We start from the raw sequence: 22,237 nt of genomic DNA on the forward strand, positions 1-22,237 counted from the left end.
TCTGGCGTGTGAATGTGTATTGGACTGTGTTGCATCCCCACCCTTGTGGCTGGCTCAGGGTACAAAGTAGATGCTCAATGAAATCTTATAGGAGGGAGGTTTTGGATGAGGTGGGAAGACAAGCCAGTAGGAGCTATGGCAGATGGATTTGGAATAGCAGTGCCTCACCACTGCTCCAGTGTGCAGTAATCACCTACGAAGCGACTCTTCCATACCTGGCCCTGTGTCAGACCCTAGAAGGGCCAAGATGTATGAGAGCTCATCACTTGCCTCAATGGCTCGCACTCTGACAGATGGCAGTCATTTACCGTTACACTAACATAGGGACTTGTGGAGTGCCATGAGGCATGACAAGAGGGGTATCTATGTTAGGCGGGGGAGAGGGGGGAGGGCAGTCACAGTAGATGGCCTGCAGGAGATGGTGCTAAAACTGTCCTGAACCAGGAGGAGTTAAGCAGAGTTACCAGGACGTGTGGGAGAGGAAAATGCATTCCAGCAGAGAGAGTCTCAAATGCCAGGTCATGGAATTAGGATTGTGACCTATAGAAAAGTAGAGCAGGAGCGCCTGGCTCGCTCAATTAGTAGAGCATGAGACTCCTAATCTCAGGGTCATGAGTTCAAGCCCCATGTTGGACATAGAGCTTATTTAAAACAAACATACAGGGGCACTTGGGTGGCTCAGTTGGTTAAGTGTCTGCCTTTGGCTCAGGTCATGATCTCAGGGTCCTGGGATGGAGCCCTGAGTCAGGCTCCCTGTTCAGCAGGGAGTCTGCTTCTCCCCCTTCCTATCCCTCTGCCCTTTCCCTTACTTTCTCTCTCTCTCTCTCTCTCAAATAAATAAATAAATAAATAAATAAATAAATAAAACCTTTAAAAGACAAACAAATAAATAAGAAAAGTAGGGCGACTGTGCATTTTAGCCAAATCAGCCTGACAGTGGGATGAAGACTGTAGAGCAGATTGTCAGGATTGAAAGCCAACACTGGGAAACAAGAAGCTGTGGCTGCCTTCCTAGAGAGGCGTGGCAAGGCCTGGGCTACAGAGACTACCTTGAGCCTGTCCTGGAGGAGACTTGGGGTGGATGTCATGTGGAGGGAGCTAGAGGGAGGTTTGCAGGATGGCCTTGGGGGTGTGGCTCGTGGAGATGGGCCAATCCAGGAGCGGCAGTGGGTCTGAGAGGTTCAACACAGCGGTCTGATCCCAATGAACCCAGGAGGTGGCCAGGAGACACTGGGCACATGAGTCCTGGCTGGAGAGATGGACACAGTGGTGTGGTCGTCTTTGGTTTCCTGGTGTTTCTCCCCAGCACACAGCATAACTTAGACATTCACTGTGGATGAGTTGTGAGAGAGCAAGAATTCCTATCCCTCAAAGGTCCTTCTAGCCACACTAAGAAACAAATAGACATGAGACAGATTAACAGGAGCAAATCAAATTTAATATGTGTATGTATGAGGAATCCACACAGAAATTCCAAAGACAATCAGGCAGGATGAGGTCTCTATGTCATTCTCAGCTAAGGAGAGCAGGGTAGGGGTCTGGGATTTCAGAGGAAAGGTATGCATCTTGCAGAGCGAAAAGAAGAGCAGATGTTTGGTAATTAGATGTTTGTCCTGCTATACCGATGGGTCACTCAGATAAGATTTATCTCTGTTAATAAGTCTTATTTTGGGAAAGACCCCCCCAATTTAGATTCTTTCACATAGTTAAGGGAGGACAAAAGTTTCTCTTGGGCCAGCAGGATCTCAAGTGCCTTCAGCTCTAAATAATCTATATACCAAAGTGGCACATTTGGGGGGCGGGTGAGATGGCCTGTCCTGAACCCCTATAAGTGAATGTTATTTAAGTATCTAGAAGTGAGATCATTAATTAAGTGGCTAAAAAGAAGAGGAAACAAATACATCTGTACTAACCTTTTTCTCCTCACCATTTAAAAAGAAAAGGAAAAAAAGGCATTGGCTTTACAGACGATGGCCCCCCACCCCCACCCCACTCGGGGCAGCAGCTCAACCGCTCTCCTCCCACGGCCGCTGTGCCCGGAACTAACCCACACTGTGCCTCTCTACTTATGCCTGGGGCTGAAGACGCTCACGGAACACAGATGTGCAAACCACAGAGATGAGATAGGGGTACCATCTCTGCTTTCCCTGGGCAGGCACAGATCGTGTCAGAAATCAGTGCTCTGAGGGTAAACACACCCAGGATGGTCACCAAGTTCAGACATCACCAGTCAAGGCTGCTGCGGCTCCACCAGCCCCAGGAATAGTGACATCAACCCTTTGCATTCTTCAGATCTGGGTGACACTATGTGTTGGCTACCTCCCTACCTCCAGCTCCAGCTGCAACCTCCTTGTAATTGGGACTGTCAGAAGCACCTGACTCTTTGATGCAATTGGCTGGTGGCCTTGGATAAATCATTTAATTTCTCTGAATCTCCTTTTCCTCACCTATAAAATGGAGATAATAATGCCTCTTTGTGAACGAAGTGAGGCATTATAGATGGCTAAGAGTGGCTAACAGAGAGCAGGCCTTCAGTTTAGGATGCCACTATTGTTTTTTCTTTTTTTCAACTAACATCTTCTTTTTTTTTTAATTTAAATTCAATTAGCCAACACCTCGTACATTATTAGTTTCAGATGTAGTGTTCAATGATTCATCAGTTGTGTATAACACCCAGTGCTCATCCCATCACATGCCCTCCTCACTGCCTGTCACCCAGTTACCCCATCCCCCTCCACATCCCCTCCAGAAACCCTGTTTGTTTCCCAGAGTTAAGTCTTTCATGATTTGTCTCCCTCCCTGATACTTCCCATTCAGTTTTCCCTCCCTTTCCCTATGACCCTCTTCCCTGTTTCTTATATTTCCCATATGAGTGAAACCATATGATAATTGTCCTTCTCTGATTGACTTTTTTCACTCAGCATAATATCATCCAGTTCTATCCATGTCAATGTAAATGGTAAGTATTTATCCTTTCTGATGGCTGAGTAATATCTCATTGTATATATATATGTGTGTGTGTGTGTGTGTGTATATATATATATATATATCTTCTTTATCCATTCATCTGTTGTTAGACATCTTGGCTCCTTCCACAGTTCCACAGTTTGGCTATTTCTTTTTCTTTTCACAGTTTGGCTATTATGCACATTACTGCTATGAACATTGGGATACAGGCGCCCCTTCAGATCAGAACACTACAAGGTCTTTACTGATCATTTACTATGTACAGTGAACACAGAAAAGATTCTAGAAATTTTGACTTGAGCTAATTCACTCCAGTCCAGAGGCTATTCAGAAGTTTCTTCCTTCCTGGGCCAGAGGTGGGCTTGCATTAAGAGCTGGTCTCTCACTGGTAGGATGCCATTATTGTTAACTGTTATTGCTATGGGTTTCCTGGGCCTGAGTGAGCAGAGAAGATCCTGTGCTCTATTCAGGGCCAGGTGGGTCATGACAAATGGATTCTGAGGAAAGAGGCTCATCAAGCCACGAGGAAGAGGAATCAGGATAGTCAGGGTCAGGGGTCAGAGAGTCTCACCTTAGGTCCAAATGCCAGCCTTTGGGGAATAATTGTTCCTGAGTCATGCTGTGTTTGGTGCTGGGAGGAAGTAGGGTGTAGAGAAGAAAGGGCTCTGTGTTGTAGGGGGAGACCCAAAGAGGAACCAGGAGCCAAGGGTTCAGGTCCTGTCTCCATGTGTAAGCTGGGAGGCTTTGGGGGGGGAAATTTGGTGTTTCAGTTTCCCCATTCAGAAGACAAAAACATTACACTAGATCGAGGGTTCTCTACCTCTCCTTGGGCTGTGGACCCCTCGGGTGAAGCCTAAAGACCTTTTTCTGAGTAATGGATTTTTTTTTTTAAGATTTTATTTATTTATTTGACAAAGAGAGAGCAAGCACAGCAGGGAAAGCAGCAGAGGGAGAGGGAGAAGGAGACTCCCTGCTGAGCAGAGAGCCCGACATAGGAATGGATCCCAGGACCTCAGGATCATGACCTGAGCCACAAGCAGACGCTTAGCCAACTGAGCCCCCCAGGCGCCCCCCAGAGTAACTATTTTATTATTTATTTATTTATTTATTTATTTATTTATTTATATTTATTTTTAAAGATTTTATTTACTCATAAGAGACAGACAGAGAGAGAGAGAGAGAGAGGCAGAGGGAGGATCAGGCTCCATGCAGGGAGCCTGAGGTGGGACTCGATCACTCTATCCCGGTCTCCAGGATCAGGCCCTTGGCTGAAGGTGGCGCTAAACTGCTGAGCCACCTGGGCTGCCCCCAGAGTAACCATTTTAAATGCATATAGGAACATATATAAGATTACCAAAAACAACTCATATTAGAATACAGTTAACAAAGTCCAAAAAGAATAGATTTTTGGACAAAATGCTACATATGATTCCCTTTGTTTTAAAAAGATTTTTAAAAAAGTGATCTCTACACCCAACTTGGGGCTTGAACTCAACCACCCCGAGATCAAGTGTCACACGCTCTACTGAGCTGGCCAGGCACCTCATATAGAATTTTTTATTAACTAATATTGACTATAATTTTGAAGTAGTGATGAGCATACGTCATATTTTGAGATACCCGAATCGTCGGTAATGGGCTGTGGGAAGATCCATGATTTTGATCAGTGACGCAGTCGTGGGTATGCTTCATACCATATGGCAGGCTGCTCATGTATAGGGTCGCGGTGCCACGTTGCAGTTAAAACCTGGTGAAAATAGGGGCGCCTGGGTGGCTCAGTGGTTGAGCGCCTGCCTTCGGCCCAGGGTATGATCCCTGAGTCCTGGGATTGAGTCCCGCATCGGGCTCCCCCGCAGGGAGCCTGCTTCTCCCTCTGCCTGTGTCTCTGCCTCTCTCTCTGTGTCTCTCATGAATAAATAAATAAAATCTTATTTAAAAAAAAAAAAAGAAAAGAAAAGAACCTGGTGAAAATAGAGCTGTCTCTGTTTTTCCATCCAGGTTCACAGACTCCCGAGTTCTGGCCCCCATGGACTGGATCATGTCTCTGGAACCTTCCACTCTAGCAGCCTATTGGGATGAACGGGCCCATGCAGGCCCTGCCCCTGAGGCTCTGGCCAACCTGCAACACCCTTCACAAGAGACGACTGGAGAGCAGCCCAGAGACAAGGTGAAATCAGGGCCGTGGGGGCTGCTGCTCATGGCTCCCCCGTAGACAGGAGAGATGGGCGCGTCTGTCAGGGATCAGCCAGATTCCGGGCCAGGGGCCAGCAGAGTGACTTGTAGGCGCCTCAGCAGGCCCACCACCCACCTTCCTGTTTCCTGCGCCCTCGGAGGGGACCAGAACATGCCACCCAGACGTGCCACTGTGGCAGAAGGATTACTTGGAGCTAAAGGCAATAAAGAAATAGAAGAAACAAGCTCTCTGCCCTCTCTCTGTCTGCCTGAAAGCAGGACATAAGTGTCCATTTATAAAGGGCTTTCTCTCGCCACACCAGGGAGGGAGCTGCTCCTCCCCGGAGCCACAGACAGGGCCTCTGTCTGACGGGACTCACCAACACGCCTTATCTTTTCCATTGCTTCTCCACACATTTACACCCTGCTCTTACCTTTTCTTCTTTCTTTCTTTCTTTCTTTCTTTCTTTCTTTCTTTCTTTCTTTCTTTCTTTCTTTCTTCTTTCTCTCTTTCTTTCTCTTTCTTTCTCTCTCTCTCTTTCTTTCTCTTTCTCTTTCTTTCTTTCTTTCTTCTTTCTTTCTTTCTTTTTCTTTCTTTCTTCTTTCTTTCTTTTTCTTTCCTCCCTTCCTCCATTCCTTCCTCTCTCCCTCCCTCCCTTCCTTCCTTCCTTTTTAAAAGATTTTATTTAGGGCAGCCTGGGTGGCTCAGCGGTTTAGCGCCTGCCTTTAGCGCCTGCCTTCAGCGCCTGCCTTCAGCCCAGGGTGTGATCTTTGAGGCCTGGGATGGAGTCCCGTGTCAGGCTCCCTGCATGGAGCCTCCTTCTGTCTCTGCCTCTTTCTCTCTCTCTGTGTCTCTTATTTATTCATGAGAGACACACACACAGAGAGAGAGAGAGAGAGAGAGAGAGAGAGAGAGAGGCAGAGACTGAAGCAGGCTCCCTGCAAGGGGCACAATGTGGGACTGGATACCGGGATCTCGGGATCATGCCCTGAGCCAAAGGCAGAAGACACTCAACCACCGAGCCACCCAGGCACCCCCCACCACCCCCGCGGCTCTGCCACCTCTTTGTCCTCTGTCTTGACACTCTGTACAATTTGTTGCTTTTTGTGAAAACACGCTGTAAACTCTTAGGTCCCTTTGGCTTCTTGCTGCTTTTCAGTGAAGCATGCCATGCCACACACAGTTATTAACGTCAAATAAAGCGTGGAGCCTTTTCTGGCAGCCTGTCTTGTCAGTCTCATGGGCAGGCCCAGCCGCCAAGCCCGAGAGGGTGGTGGATGTGCTTTTCCCTCCTGGCTTTTATGGGTGCTCAGCACCCTGTGCCTTACCCTCATTAACCTAATCCTGAATGAGCACCGTATGGTGGGTATTCTCTGCTGTCTGGTCCTTCTTGGGCATTCTAGGTCCTTTTAATAGAATCCTAAATGTCTTGGGGATACAGAGGAATGTTCTCCTAGGGTTGGTGATCTGTGTACAAGTCAGGCACTCAGGAAACTGCATTAGCTCTTCCTTCTGGGGGCGGTGGGAGGAGGTTTCTGGTAAAAGTTTCTGGTAAGACAGGGCTCCTTTACATAAGCTGTCATTGACAGATCAGGCCATCTGGGACATGTTTTGGGGCCCAATCTACATATGGGAAAAAATGGATCTCATGGCCTTTGTCAGTGGGAGGCCAGGTCAGGGAGTATGCTGACCCACATTTTTTACTGGGGGAAACTGAGGCACGTGGGATACGATACCGTGACATACACACAGGGGTCTGGGCTGGAGAGCGAGCTGCGGATAGAGGTGGGCTCCACAGGGTGCTCAGGGAAAGCCTCAGTGCAATGTACACGCTGACACCCCTATGGCGACACCTTAGGAGGGAGGCATGGTTGTAATCACATGATAGGTTTGATGCCTCATTTATTAGGCAGCTGTAGGGTGAGGAAAACCAGTCTCTGGAAATGGGAGGAAGAGAAGAGGGGGGCGTCTGGCCTTGCCCAGCTGGAGAACATCCGGCTGAATCTGGGATCCTGCCGGTTCTGCCCTGCTAGCTGCCACCCTTGGGAACACTGCCTCTGAGGGCTGCAAGGTCAGCTTTGAGGCTCCATTAAAGCATCTTGCTGGGATCACGAGACCCAGGAAATCCTGACAAGGCCACCACTCTGCCACAGAGGCTGAGAGTGTTGGAGTCCCCAGATGGCACTTGGTGCTTTCCCCAGCTCATTGCTCCCAGTCAGGAGGGAGAATGGTGACTGCTTTCGAATTTCCTGACTCTGGTGGCTTGAGAGTCATATATAGGGCTTAAATCCCAGCCTGTGGGGGGCACAGAAATGGAACAGAACGGAAAATGGCTTCCCAGAGTGACTCTTCTCCCTGCCCTCCTTCTCAGTAGCTGTGGTGGGGGTGGCAGGGTGGGGTTGGGGGGCAGGCCCAGCAGGGAGCCTTGTGGCTGAGCACGCATGTCCTGTGTAGGGAGATCATCTTGGCTGATACCCTTGGGGTTTCTTTTGTTCCTTTCTTCTGTTTCAGCAGAGGTGGGTGACGGGAGGTAGAGTATGGAGTCTAGTGCGGTGATCTGATTCAATTCTGCAGTGCGGAGAGGGCACTCCGGGCTGCTTGGGAAGGCAGCTGGCCCCTGTATAAGGCTCTGCCGGGCTCCCTGTGCACTGCTCCTGGCGAGCAAGGTAAGTAGATCAGAGGTGAGTCTTCCCAGGGTGTGAGAGAAAATCTCAGATTGTAGCTGCTTCCTCACCGTCGCTTCTTCCTCTGTGGTCAATGGGTACAGCATCTCCAGTGACCCCAGCTTACCAGCGGGACCTCTGCCATTTCTTGTGTGAACAGATGGACAGCTCAGGCCAGAAGGAACGAAGGCCAGTGTCACCTTCAAGTCACTGAGTAATACCTGCTGATAGGACTGAGCTGCCTCCACTGGGTCAGACCCTGAGTAACCCTCTGGAAGCCCTTTGGATAACTCTTCTTTACAGGGTTGCGCTGATAATCACTGAACAGGGCACACCTTGCACTTTATAATCACTGCTCGGGGAGTCTCAAATACACTTGTGAGAGGGAAATGCATTAGTAACTTCATATTAAGGTACAAATGACCAGTATTAGGTCATTTCCTAAGAGTGGATGGGGTGGGGTGAGGGGATTGGGGCACTTTGTGTCTGTGGGGGAGGACCTGAGAGGTGGGGATGATGCACACACAGAGGAGCCAAGGGGTGTTCCTATGGGCAGGTACGGACCAGGGTCCATGGAGCACAAAGTCTGCACCAGTCTGACAATGGTCGATTAGTGTGCACTTGTGGAGCGGAGGAGTTTGTACTGAGGTTTGCACCAAAATCAGTAAGCAAGGGGACAGGACCAACCAGCAAGGAGGGCAGGCGGGCAGGTCCGGGGCGTTAGGGCCTGACAGTGTGCCCCTCTTTCCATGGCTCCTATTTTGGTTCTGATCGCCCTAGATTCACAGCAGTGACAGCACCTGCCCTCCCTGCCTTGGGGGCATGGCTGTGACTTCTCTGTGGGCGTCCCTGGAAAGGGAGACCACAGGGCTTCCAGCAGCACCCAGTGTCCAGAGCACTTGTTTTGTGCCACCTACCAAAATAAGAAGACTAGCAGAGGCCCGCAGGGGCTGCAGGTACTGGAGCTGCAGAGATTTAACTGAGGAGTGTCCTTTGCTGAGAGAAGCATGCCGGAGAGTTGCCGTCGAATGCTATGGAAGCGCCCGGGGAGGAGGGGCATGTGAATTCTGTCGACGCTGGCAGGTTTCCTGGAGGAGGTGACACTTACGGGGCCTCCAAGGGGAGGGGAATGTGTACGCTCCGCTGAGGGGGCAAGCAGGGGCAGGTGAGCCCCCCGCCTGTGCTAATGTGCCCTGCGGAAGAAGCAGGAGTATCAGGAAGCGGGACAGCTGACATGGGAGGGGGACTGCAGCAGCCAGGCCCTTCCCTGTACCCCGCAAGTCCTAAACAAACCAGGAAAGGGACACGCATGTTCCAAATGCATCAAATAGCCGCTCGGTGCTAGAAAGGGTGCTCCTTACAGGGAGTCGACCTGTGGCCGGCACCTCCGGAGCTAGCCTGGCCCCTTGAGGTGGCTCCCTTGGCCTGCTCAGACTCTGCCACCTGCCCTGCGCACCGGGCCCCCGCCCAGAGCCCCGCTCGCCCAGCTGGCCTGACGACGGACTTGGTCGGGAAGGACTCAGGAAGAAAGGAAGAGCCCGCCCTGGTGCGTGGCTGCGGGCAAGGCTCCTGGGGAGAGTTGTGTTCCGGTTCCTCCTTGGGGCTGCTGCCTGCGAAGGGCTCCTGGGGTGCCCGGGTCATACGCCGCTGGTGTGCGTGCGTGCATGAACACGAGTGGGAGCGGGTGACGTAAGTGCATGGGTGAACACGTGTGCGTGTGTCAGAGGGGGCGTGCGCGACGGTAAGAGCCAGAGAGAAAGAAGGCGCGGCCACGGCGCAGCAGGAGAGGAAGAGCATCCTCCCACCTCCCCGCAGGGCTCCGGCGCAGGCGCAGACGGGCTCGGGCTCGGGGTGGCGCAGGTGCGGGCGCAGGTGCGGGCGCAGGTGCGGGCGCAGGTGCCGGCGCCTTCCGCAGGGCAGGCAGGAGGCCATCCTGGGCTGTTCCTCCAACGTCTCTGGGCCAAGAATCCACGTCAAGGGCTTCAGATGGACTGTAGTCAGAGCCCCAGGAGGAGCAGGAGGCATGAAAGGAGCTGCCCTTCTCAACAGAGTCCACCCTTAACTCCTGAGCTGGGCCCCGTGCTGCAGAGACCCTTCCTGCCTGTTCCTCGTCTTTGTTGTCCCTGCATGTTCCCCTGTCTTCCCTGGAAGCAGCTCAGGGACTGGAGGTGTGAACAGGCGAGGCTCTGTCCTCAAACCCAAGTCCTGGCAAAGGCGCTTCTTCCGCGTGATCCAAGAAGCACACCTCTTTTTATGCATGTAAGGCTTGGAATGCTGGAAAACAGCTCTCTTCCATGAGTCCAATTTGTAAAAAGAAAGAATGACACAAAACAAAGTAGCAGAAGGAGGATTGCGTGGGTTTTGACATTTATGATTGTACCCCTGATTTATCCAGTCAAACAATAGAAAAGTCTAAAGAATGCTAGTGATGGCGGCGGCAGCTGCTGCTTCTGCTGTTGCTTCTTCCTCTTCTTCTTCCTCTTCGCCTCCTTTTTCAACAGGTTTTCACCTGCATACCTTATCTTTTCAATCAGAATATAATGTTCAAGTAGTAAAAACTTGATTCTTTTGCATCTTCTGAACATAACCAGTAGCTGGCATAGCCCTTGGGAATTTCTTGATAAAATGATACACGTTTTAATTCACTTAAAAAAATTTATTTATTCATGAGAGACACACAGAGAGAGGCAGAGACATAGGCAGGGGGAGAAGCAGGCTCCCTGTGGGGAGCCGGATATGGGACTCTATACCAGGACCCTGGGATCACGACCTGAGCCAAAGGCAGATGCTCAACCACTGAGCCACCAAGGTGCCCCTATTTTAATTCATTTTCAGGGATTCCAGATCATCCATCTCTCTATATATCTGATCATCTATCTATCATCTTACGATCCAGCCAACCAGCTTTCCAAGGTTCAGAGGACTTCTCAGTGCTCCTCTCTACTTTCAGCCAGATTTCTCTTATTTCCATTTGAGTGGAGGGCCCTTCTCCATCTGCAGGGACAAGACAGAGCTTTCTATGCCTAGGTTAAAATGAGGCACAATCTATAGCAGGCTCCCTGCCAGCCAGCCCCAAATTCATAAAGGAGGGGACAGCTGTGTCCTAACTCAAGTGAAATTTGGGGGCTCATGGACCTGGTGCTCTGCAAGTCCACATCTGCCTGCAGATGCTTAGCATTCTCCACCTGGGTTCTCTGCCCCAGGGTTCATGAGCTACTATGATCCTTGGGCAAACTACATGCCCTCTGCAAGCTTCGTGCTTACATGTGCACTGTGGCCACAATCCCTCAGGCACCATCTGCTGTATAGGGAGCTTTGGGTAGACCTGACCCAGCTCTTCTTACAGTTACAGTGTGGAAATTAAAAATTAAAGGATGATCAGAATGCAGATAGAAATGGATGTGTGTTGGGACGCCTGGGTGGCTCAGTGGGTTAGCGCCTGCCTTCAGCTGGGGGCATGATCCTGGAGTCCTGGGATGGAGTCCCGCATCAGCTCCCTGCATGGAGCCTGCTTCTCCCTCTGCCTATGTCTCTGCCTCTCTCTCTCTCTCCGGGTCTCTTATGAGGAAATAAAATCTTAAAAAAAAAAAAGGAAATGGATGTGTCCACAGCAAAGGCAAGACCAGTTAACAGATTGGGGGAAATGAATTGGAAATAGAAAATCATTAACACTTTTGACAGACAATCCAATAGAAAAGGGGAGAAAATATTCATACAGGCATCTCATAAAGAAGACAGAAACATGGCTGGCAAACAATTGAGAAGGTGTTCAATGTCAATAGTCATTAGGACATGCAATTAAAACCTCAAGAAGATATTCCTACATACCCAGCAGAAATGGTTCACCTGATAAAGACTGTCAATGCCAAATGTTGGTGAGGAGGAGAGGCCTCAAGAACTCCCATGCACTTCTGGGAGTATGAAGAGCAGCTATTTTGACAAACTATTTGCCAGACCCTGCTAAAACCAAACCTGCACAGAACCTGTGGCTCACCAGCTATATACTCCTGACTATATACTCAGCAAAATGTATGTATGTGTTTCACCAAAGACACATGAAAGAGCAGCAGAAGAGGAATTCCATATGATGTCCCCAAATTGACAACAATGGTTGTATAAACAGATGGTGGCGCATTCATACAAGGGAATATCTTACAGCAACGAGAACAAGTGGCAGCCACACCCCAAAATATGGGTGAACCCCATAAACTTTGACCCCCAAAGGCTGTACGTGTAAGAAAACACATAGTATAATTTCATTAGATTGAAGTTCAGAAGCAGGTTGTGAGGTTGTGATTTTAGAAGTTAGGACAGTGGTTGTCCTGGGGTGGAGGTACAGGTAGGAGGGCCCTAAGCTGAGCTTTTGGTCTGGGGGCAAGGTGGGGTGTGGAGGCTGGTGAGCTGTGTTTTCCAGTCTGGTTGCTGATTCCATGGATGTGTTCACTTTGTGAAAATCGTCAAGCTGTACTTTTCTGATTTGAGCACACTTTGGCACGTATGCGACGGGATTTTTAAATGGTGCAAATTCTTTGACAGTCCTCCTATGGAGAGGTGGGAGGTATGTCCCCTTCTCTTGATTCTGGTTGGGCTTGTTACTTGCTTGTAACTTATGAGAGGTGGTGGGAGGGATGATGTAATACCTCTGAGGCCAGGTCAGAAAAGATGTTTTGAAGTACAGTGTATTGATAGAAAAGCTGAGGTGCAGTGAGGCTGACGGATCAGGAGACATTGCTATTGATAAACATAGTTTGTTACTCATAGATCCAGAGCAGACCACATTACCGGGAGCCATGCTAGGGGGGGCCGTAAGTACCAGGGTCACTCGGGAGATGGAGAGAGGCAGAAAGGTGGGCAAGAACTGTTATTGTGGTTTCTGCAGGAATCAAACACGTGAGACAGGAAGGCAGACTTAGGACTGGCTGGTTTGGATCATTTCAGGGGGCTCTGGGACACAGGGGCTGCCCCTGGTTGTCTGGCATCTGATCCCGCAAGTGACTGGGACAGCTGGGCAGGTGCATAGTGGCCCAGAGCATGGGAGCCCCATAAAGGAGGTGGTTGGGAGTGGCCCTGGATTGGTTGGTTTGCATTTGAAAAAAACGCATTCCAGGAATCCACTGACCCAGGAAGAGGCAATCCCCGTGGAGTCAGACAAGGCCCTAGATGTGAAAGCACTGGAATACAGAAAATCACGGAGCTGCTGTCTAGTTTCTGTGACAGTTTCCTTTCAAGCCTGGAGCTGCTGGGTAAGAATCCAAGTGACCTTCAGGCTGCTAGGCTGTGAGTAAGTCTCACAAGGAGCCCATGTGTGGATGCTGTAGTTGACACCCCTGAGGTCCCAGCCAAAAGCCAGCGCCAACTGCCCCTCATCTGAGTGAAGCCACCCCCAGATGGTCCTGGCCTCTGCCATCAAGTAACCCCCAGCTGCCGACCCTTCCCAGCTGAGGCTCCCCAACCAAGCAGCAGAGAAAAGCCATTCTTCCTGTGTCTGTTCAAAGACTATGAACACAATAAAGTGTGTTCTAAGCTGCTACATTTTGGGGGATAATTTGTTACGCAGCAATAGTAACTTGAAGGACATGTTGCACTTCAACAGAAAGTTTACTTCCAAAGAGCTAGGTTTCTCTCATGTGTGTTCCTTCAGCAGATTATTAGTGCAGAGGCAATATTACATTTTTTTTCTTTTTTTTTGGTCTCCTTGGGACCTCAATGACATGGCCTCCAGCCTGGCGACCTGAGCAGCCTCTTGTATGATGCCTGCCATCTCCTGCTTCCTCACTGCCCAACCCGGCAGTCCGCCTGACTCTCTGGCCGTGTTCTGTACAGCCCTGTTGGTCCCCAGTGCCCTGGAAACATCCTCACCTTCTACCTCGCCTGTCAAAAGAGCAAGAAGATCAACACAGCAGGTGTGTACCTGGCCCACCTGGCGGCCCCTGACCTCCTGTTCACACTCGCCCTGCTGGAAGGGTCACCTATACGTGCGGGACTCCAGCTGGCCTCCACGGAGCATGACAGTGTCGAGGGAATCCTCAGGCTGCCCCTCATGGTCCCAGTGGCCTTGCCATAAGCCTCTGTGGGCCAGTGGGGATCATACTATCTTGTTTCGTGAAGATTACCTGGCAGGTGTGCAGGGCGGCCCCAGGAAAACCCTCTGGTGGGCAAGAAGGGACGCCATGGGCAGGCCGACCTGCTCACCCTGCTGGTGCAGGTGGCTGTGCTTGTGTGCTCTGGCCCCTGCCACCTCAACATCATCCAGTTCATGGCGACGGGGGTGCTCTGCCCTCGGGGGGTGCCTGGAGCACAAGTCTTTTGGACTGTCCCTCTAGTTCACCATGCTGCTCAGTGAACTGTGGCATTGACTCCATCAGTGACTTCTTTGCATCTACACATTACAGGAGATGGCTCCTCAGCATTTGAAAAATCAGAGTGTCAGCATCCTCCTCCTCTTCCTTCCAGGCAAATAAGGTCTAGAGTCACCTGGGTGGCTCCGTTGGTGAAGCGTCTGCATGATCTCAGGGTCCTAGGATTGAGTCCCACGTCAGGCTCCCTGCTCAGCCAGGAGTCTGTTTCTCTCTCTCCCTCTGCCTCTCTCCTTGCTTTTGTTCTCTCTCACTCTCAAATAAATAAAGAAAATCTTTTTTTAAAAAGTGAGAGAGGGGAAGCCCGGGTGGCTCAGCGGTTTAGTGCCGCCTTTGGCCCAGGGTTTGATCCTAGAGACCCGGGATCGAGTCCCGCGTCGGGCTCCCTGCATGGACCCTGCTTCTCCCTCTGCCTGTCTCTATCTCTCATGAATAAATAAAAATAAAAAGAGAGAATAAAGTCTAATGAGTCACTGGCTTTAAGATTATATCTAGGCAGACCTGAAGCATAGACGATTTGAGGGGTGGGTTTGTTAAGAAAAAAATGAGAGAATAAATACAAAATTAGGTACAGAGTCTTGGATGATGAGGGACCCCAAAGCTTGAACTTGCTAACTTCATGATGAAGCACCTTTAATGTATTGCAATAAACAATAAGGGAGCTCCCGGGCCTCTGAAGGGGTTTGTGCTGTTTCTTTCTGGAAAAGAGAATTTGCAGAGTAAATGCAGAAAAGACCAAAACAAGAAGGCTTCAAGTTTGGGGAGGCAAAATGTTGTAAAGCACAATAGCACCCCTCCCTCCGAGACAAAGTGTGTAAAATCTTAAAGTTAACATCTACAAAAATGCCAAGGTTTTCCTGGAAATGTCAGAAAACACCGGGGAGGCACCCTGGTTCCAGATCTGGAGGTAGGAGCAGAGTGGGAGTGGGGGGTGGGGTGGGCTCGGGCTCACTTCTGCAGAGCCCACCTCCTGCAAGGGGAAAGCACCCTGTCACCTGTGCCCCCAGTGGGGACAGTGGCAGGGTAAGGGAAGAAAGTCAGAAAAGCAGGCATATGTCCCTCGTTTGTTTAGTGCCTTTCAGAAAGCGCGCATCCACACAAGTAAGCGTTGTTTATATTCCATGAAGACAAACCTTTCATCGCACCTCCAGAGTTTAAAAGCAACCTATGGAGCATTTGGATTTTGCAGTTTCAGTTTCGTGAAACACAACCTGTGCTTCCCTGCTCATTGGCACTTCCCTGCTCAGCCGCCCGCACCACGCTTCCCTGGGTCCTGGCCCCAAGCTGCAGAAGGGGTCCTCCATGGGGTGCCCCAGCCCTAGCCCCCAGTGACCCTGATGAGCTGTTTCATGCACCTTGCAATTTCTGACATTTTGGGCACCTGACTCTTCCGTCTGGAGCTTCAGGCTCTGTTGTCTTCTGGGGGTGCCCTGTGGCCCCTGGGCTGGGAGCTCCTGAGTGTCTGTGGCTAAGCCCCCTTGTCCCTGTCCTCCACCCCAGGGCAGCACGGGTTCAGCCTGTAATGAGAGGTGGTGCTCAGTCCATTCTCACTGGTTTAGCCCATGAGGAGTATTGGTTTCTTGAAGCCGGATACACTGCAGTCCATGAAAAGCCCCCAGGGACTCGTGTCAAAGTTCTGGGCGTGCTCCCTCCATCTGTCCCAGTGTCTAGCTCCACTGGACTCTGAGCGGGAGGACACTCAGCTTTTTAATTACTCTCCGTGGCTGTGGGCCCCTGTGGCCAGACAGGTCCCAGCCTTGATGTCACTCTGGGGACGTGACGGCTGAGTGCTCAGTGGAGCGCTTCTGGCCTGCTGAGGCAGGGGTTGGAGGCGGAACCAAAGGCTCAAAGCATTTGGAACTCTGCTCCAGGATGCCTTCAAGATGTGGTCCTTTTCTGCATCCTGCATCAACCACGCTGAATAAATCCCAGGGGCCCACAGTTTATGTCCATACCTGGCGGCTGGCGTGCACAGCTCACATTCCCACTCTCTTTGCACTAACCCAGCACTTATCAAAGGGCACGGAGGTGGCTAGAGGGGCCTGGCCCACCAGCAGTGTGGTGAGGTCCCCAGAGCAACCTTGTAACCAGATGGCCGACTCTTTGAAGAAGGGCTGGGCAAGTAGGACTGCCCAGACCTGACTCCGGACATTATGAATCCTTCTTGCCATTCCCTTAAGCATTTCTCACAACCTGTCCATCCTGCATGCCCGGCTTCTCAGCTCTAAAGCTTCTCGGTTGTTCTGTTAGAGCCGTGCAAGCAGGAAGAAGTCACATCCAGAGGGCATTTGGGAATAAAACAGGATCAGGAAAGAGGAGCAGGGTTGTGAGATCTGGGGGAAGTGACAACAATGGACACCAGCCACAGATGGACAGGGATGGCTTGCTTCTCAGACGTGATTTACAAAGAGGGACATGTGAGTTCTGAGGGCTCAGCTCGCCAGGGATGCTCCAGGGCTAGGCTCTGAGTGTGGAATCCTGAGCTCAGGGAGCCAGGAGGGGAGTGTCCTGCTGAGGACTCCCACCCACACCTGAGCCTCATTTTCCAGTCTGTAACCACTGGGACTGTAATACCTATCACATGGGGTGACTGCTGGGGTGGGGGAGACGACCATGAATCAACCACATGTATAAGTCATTTAAAACTAAAGAAATTATCTAAAATGAAAATGGATTGTGGTCACTGAAGTTTTCTAAGTGGGCTAGCGCAACTCATATCAGTGGGGATATATATCTCATTATTACTGGAACTAGAAGGTTCCAACACCCAGGTCATATCCTAGCCACTAGGGCAGTGGTTCCCCAATTGTGGTCTCCAGACCAGCAGTACCTAGCTTAGAAATGTATGTTCTCGGGGCGCCTGGGTTTACTGTCCGATTCGGCTCAGGTCATGATCTCATGAAATCTAGCCCTGAGTCAGGCTCGGTACTCAGTGGGGAGTCTTTTATTCCTCTCCCTCTGCCCCCCCCCCCCCCCCCCCCCCCCCCCCCGCCGCCTCCTGCCCCACCAGCCAGCTCACACACACTCGGAAGGAAGGAAGGAAGGAAGGAAGGAAGGAAGGAAGGAAGGAAGGAAGGAAGGAAGGAAGGGGAAGGTAGGAAAGGAAGGAGAAAGATTCTCAGGCCCCACCCCAGACCTGCCGAACCAGCCCCTCTGAGGCAGGGGCCCAGCACTCTGTTCGAACAAGCCCTCTGGGCAATCCTGTTGCTCGCTCAAGTGTGAGGACCATGTCCCCCCCAGGAGACTGTGGGCAGCAGCTCTCTTACCCACCGTGCCAGTTTGCCAAAGCTACGGTTACAAAATACTGTCAGTTGGTTCCATTAAAACAGAACCTTCTTCTTGCATACTTCTAGAGGCTAGAACTCCAAAATCAAGTTTTGATGTGGCTGGTTGCTTCTGAGGCTGTGAGGGAGACTCAGTTCCAGCCTCTCCTCAGCTTCTGGGGGTTTGCTGGTGATCTCTGGTGTTCCTTGGCTTGTATAGCATCCCTGATCTGTGTCTCCATGTTCACACGGCATTCCTGGTGTGTCTCTGCCTTCATGTGGCATCTTCTTTTCATAAGGACACCAGCCATCTTGGATTTGACCCACCCTAATAACCTTGTTTTAATTTAATTACACATGCAAAGAATCTGCTTCCAATTATGGTCATGTTCACAGGTGCTGGGATTTGGGACTTCATCCTATCTTGTGGGGGGACAAAATTCAACCCATAACACCCACCCATTTCTGGACACCCTGTTTCCAGACTCCTCTGAGTCCCATCCCATCCCTCAACTCTCCCCAGCTTTAAACCCCCACACTGCCTCAGAGCCCCACTGTGAGGGTGAGGCTTGGAAGAAGGGGTAAGATGGGTCAGTCTAGTTTAAACCAGAGTTGGTTTTAAAAAATGTTTAACTGTCATGGTTTATTTTCTAGGCCCTATCAAAATAACCCATGTCAAAATGGAAGCCTTGGAGTGACCCCCTCGAAAGGTCTCTTCACCCTTCTCATGGGAGATGGGTCCAGAGAACACTATGAAGCCCCGGGCAACTATGTATGTCAGGGCTCTGTGATAAGGTCCCCGAGTCCCACTCCCTGGGGGTGTATAAAGGGTGCCCAACCAGCAGAGCTGTGCAGGGGAGTCTACCATTGGGGTGAGGGTTTCATGTCAACTTCTAAGAATCTTGATCCCTTGGCATTTTAAGGGGGAAGAGCAGAGAGTTTCATCAATCAAGTTCGTAGATACACAAATGCTCCTACAGGCTCTTGGCTTTCTCCAGAAAGCACATTTTCACTAAGAATCACATTTCCCTGGCGTTGTTGCACACCACAAGTCAACCACTGTCCAGCTTTCACTACAGCTTTCTTTCTCACTTCACCAAGCAACTGCGTAGCGACAGGCACAGGGAATGTGAAGTTCCTCTGGCATGTGAGGGCTGCAGCAACCAGGCTCAAGGCCAGGCCGCGTCACCCTCAGAGGCCTCAACCCTGTGCTGCATGGGTCAGATCACATGTCAGGCCATGGAAGTCCTTCTTCCTCTGTAATTCTTGAAATCTGGAAAGACTTAGGGTGTCTGGGTGGCTCAGTCGGGTAAGCTTCCGATTCTTGATTTCGGCTCAGGTCATGATCTCAGGGATTGTCTCTATCCTTCCCCTCCCTCTGCCCCTCCCCTACCTTGCACACACACTCTCTCTCTCGAATGAATGAATGAATGAATGAATGATTGAATAAATAAATCCTTTAAAAACAATCTTGAAAGTCTTGTTTTCTAATGCCAAAGGTCTACACCACCTTCTTGTGCTCACATTCTTTGATTCCAAGAAACACCGATGTGCAGTCTGTTGCCTTAGATGCCCTGCAATGGGACAGGCAGTGGGAGGTGGTCTGTCCTCGGGGAGCGAGGAGCCCTCTGTGTGTTTGCCTGATGTTACTCCCTTCGGTAGGTTGCATGTAAGGGGTCAAATGCTGGAAGAAGAGCCTGGGAAGGCTGTTTGCAAGGGCTCCCAGGTTTGGGGATGGAAGGCTGGCTTGATGGCAGCATCATTCCCGATAGGGAGTACAGGATAAGATCTAGTTTGGGGGTGGGAGAAGGTGGGAAGGCATGGAGGTGTCCAGTACAATGCAGGACAAGAAAAGAGATTTAGGGTGAGGGTACAGATTTGGGAGGTATGAGGTAGATGATACTCCCAGAGAGAATGGAGGGAGCTCATTGTGTGGTATAGGCTCTATGACATTATTCAGCATGTTGGGGCTAACAGATAAGGAGCCACTTGTCATTGAAAAGTTAGTTACTATGTAAGAAATAGTGAAAAGGATTATAAGGGAAAAGGAGGGAAACTAAGTGGGGGAAAATTAGAGAGGGAGACAAAACATGAGAGACTCCTAACTCTGGGGAACAAAGGGTTGTGGAAGGGGAGGTGGGCGGGGGTTGGGGTAACTGGGTGATGGACTCTGAGGAGGGCACTTGATGGGATGAGCACTGGGTGTTATACTATGTGTTGGCAAATTGAATTTAAATTAAAAACTTAAAAAAAAAAAGTTACTTAAGGTTCCCAAGAGGAGGGGGCACACCACACCCTGCAGGGCCATACAAAGGACCTCTAGGGTGGGTTAGGAGTCAGGGCTCAGGGGGAGTGAGGAGAAATGTAGCAGGAGCCACAGAGCAGACCAACCCAGGCCAGGTGAGCTTGAATCCTCCCTGGGCTCCGGGGTACGAAGTATGGGGTATGGGAGCAGGTTCCCGAGGTCCTGGGTGATTAGGGCAAGGCGAGTTGTGCCAGCCTGACAAAGAAGGGCTCTGGACCAGTTGGTTTGCATTTGAAAAGTGCACTCATTTATTATCCCCAGGAATTGGCTAACCCTCGGAGGGGCGGGCAGTCCCTCCCTCCAGGTCCTCCAGCAAGGGCCTGGAAGCCAGTGCAGCAGAATACAGAATATAAAAAGGCATGATGAATACAGAGGCCCTAGCAAAGCACCAAGAGGAACATTCATGCTAAGGGAGGGAAGCACCTGAGAAAACTTCAGGAGACACGGGGAAGAAAGTGGCAGGAAAACTGAGAGGACGATGTTACAAAATCCAAGAGAGGTGAGGGAACGAGGAGGAAATGACTAGCAGCCTGAGGAGTGATCTTGCATTTGGCAAAAACCTGGCCGGGGGGACCGAAGCCAGATGGCAGCAGGCTGAGGAGACCTCAGGGTCAGCAGGTGTACAAGCACATCTCAAGAGACTGGTCTTCAAGAATCAGGAATGGGATTTTTTTTTTTCTAACCAGATAGAAATTGTTATGGCTTCAGTCTAGAAGGGAAAGAATCAGAGAAGAGGCTGATAGTGAAGATACACAAGACAGAGGAGACAATGGAGAAGAGTCTCTGGTGAAACACACCATTTTATTTTATTTATTTAATTTTAATTTTTTTAGTAGGCTCCACTGTGAGTGTGGGGTTTGAACACACGACTTTGAGATAAAGACCTAAGTCAAAATCAAAAGTCAGGGACACCTGGGTGGCTCAGTGGTTGAGCATCTGTCTTTAGTCAGTGCATCCCCCATCGGGCTCTCCACAGGGAGCTTGCTCCTCCCTCTGCCTATGTCTCTACCTCTCTCTCTGTGTGTCTCATGAATAAATAAATAAATAAAAATCTTTAAAAAAAAATCAAGAGTCAGATACCTAACTGACTGAGCCACCCAGGTGCCTGGAAGTTCACCATTTTAAAACCTTTTTTTTTTTTTTTTTTTTTTTTAAGAGGAGAGAAGGAGGACCAGGGGATGCAGAGGTACATGCATAAATGGACAGGTGTCTAGGTGTTGTGGGAATATTTCTTGACCAAAGTCAGCCAGGGCAACTACATGACATTAAATATGTCAGACTCTTTAGTATTCATTTTCTTTTTTTAAAAAGATTTTAGGGCAGTCCGGGTGGCTCAGCAGTTTAGCCCCGTTTTCAGCCCAGGGCATGATCCTGGAGACCCAGGATCGAGTCCCACGCCGGGCTCCCTGCATGGAGCCTGCTTCTCCCTTTGCCTGTGTCTCTGCCTCTCTCTCTCTGCGTGTCTCTCATGAATAAATAAATAAGCTATTTAAAAAAAATTTTTTTAATAAAAAGATTTTATTTTTATTTGAGACAGAGAGACAGAGCATGCACACAAGTGGGGAGGGGCAGAGGGAGAAGCAGGCTCCCTGCTGAGCAGGGGGGCCTGATGTGGGGCTCAATCTCAGGACTCTAAGATCAGAACCTGAGCCGAAGGCAGACGTTTAACCGACTGAGCCACCCAGGCAGCCGCCCCCCCGTCCCCTCTTAGTATTCATCTTTAAAATCAGGATAGCCTATTAGTAGTATCAAAATGCATGAAGAATATTGCCGTAATACGCCTTTTACCGGTGTAGGTGTAGGAAGCAGGCCCCGCGGCCCCGGGCGGTGCGGGCAGGGAGGCCTGCGGGGTGGCGCCTGTCGAGCCCGTGTTCCCCACATGCCCGCTGCCTCCCCAGCCTATTCGCTGGCCTGGTTGCCACTGGGCTGGGAGGTGGTGGCCGCCCCAGTTACCTGCCTCCTTCCTGTCCCCGCCGCTGTCAGCATCATCACCGCTGCGGAGTGGGGCTCCCAGGGTCAGTCCCCAGCAGGAGTGTCCTTCATTCTGTCCTCAAGGGATTCGTTACAGGATGCTTTGCGTCCCGCCAAAATTCATGTCGAAGTCCTAACCCCCGCACCTGCCAATGGGACTGCCCTCGGGGACAGTCTGCAGTGGAGAGCTTAGTGTGAGCCCTAAAGCGATGGATGGCTGTCCTGAGGAGACACTGGGACGCAGGAAGGCACAAGAAGCAGGACCCCGCGAAGACACAGGCGGCCCAGGAGGGAGGCCTGGGAACAAAGCACCCTTGCCCACCTCCCGGTCTCAGCCGCCCAGCCTCCTCCTCCGCCGAAACCCACCTCGGCTGTTGGGTCCCCGTGCGGGGACCTTAGCTACGGCAGCCCCGCAAACCCACCCGGTGTTCCCCATCTTTCCACTGCAGTTCAGCAAAGTAAAGGGCTTCTGCTCTCTTCTTCAGACTTCACACCTCCTCCTACGTGTTGAAAGAACGAGAGAAGCCAAAATCCAGCAG

At 50.6% G+C, this 22,237-nt stretch overlaps 1 non-coding gene across 1 annotated transcript; it reads left to right on the forward strand.

Annotated features, from left to right (window-relative positions):
* Positions 1-563: 563 nt before the first annotated feature.
* Positions 564-636, forward strand: TRNAR-CCU. The gene has a single exon. It is a non-coding gene; the product is annotated as a tRNA-Arg (tRNA).
* Positions 637-22,237: the final 21,601 nt, after the last annotated feature.

Source organism: Vulpes lagopus, chromosome 16 (assembly GCF_018345385.1).
Source record: "Vulpes lagopus strain Blue_001 chromosome 16, ASM1834538v1, whole genome shotgun sequence".
Lineage (NCBI taxonomy): Eukaryota > Metazoa > Chordata > Mammalia > Carnivora > Canidae > Vulpes > Vulpes lagopus.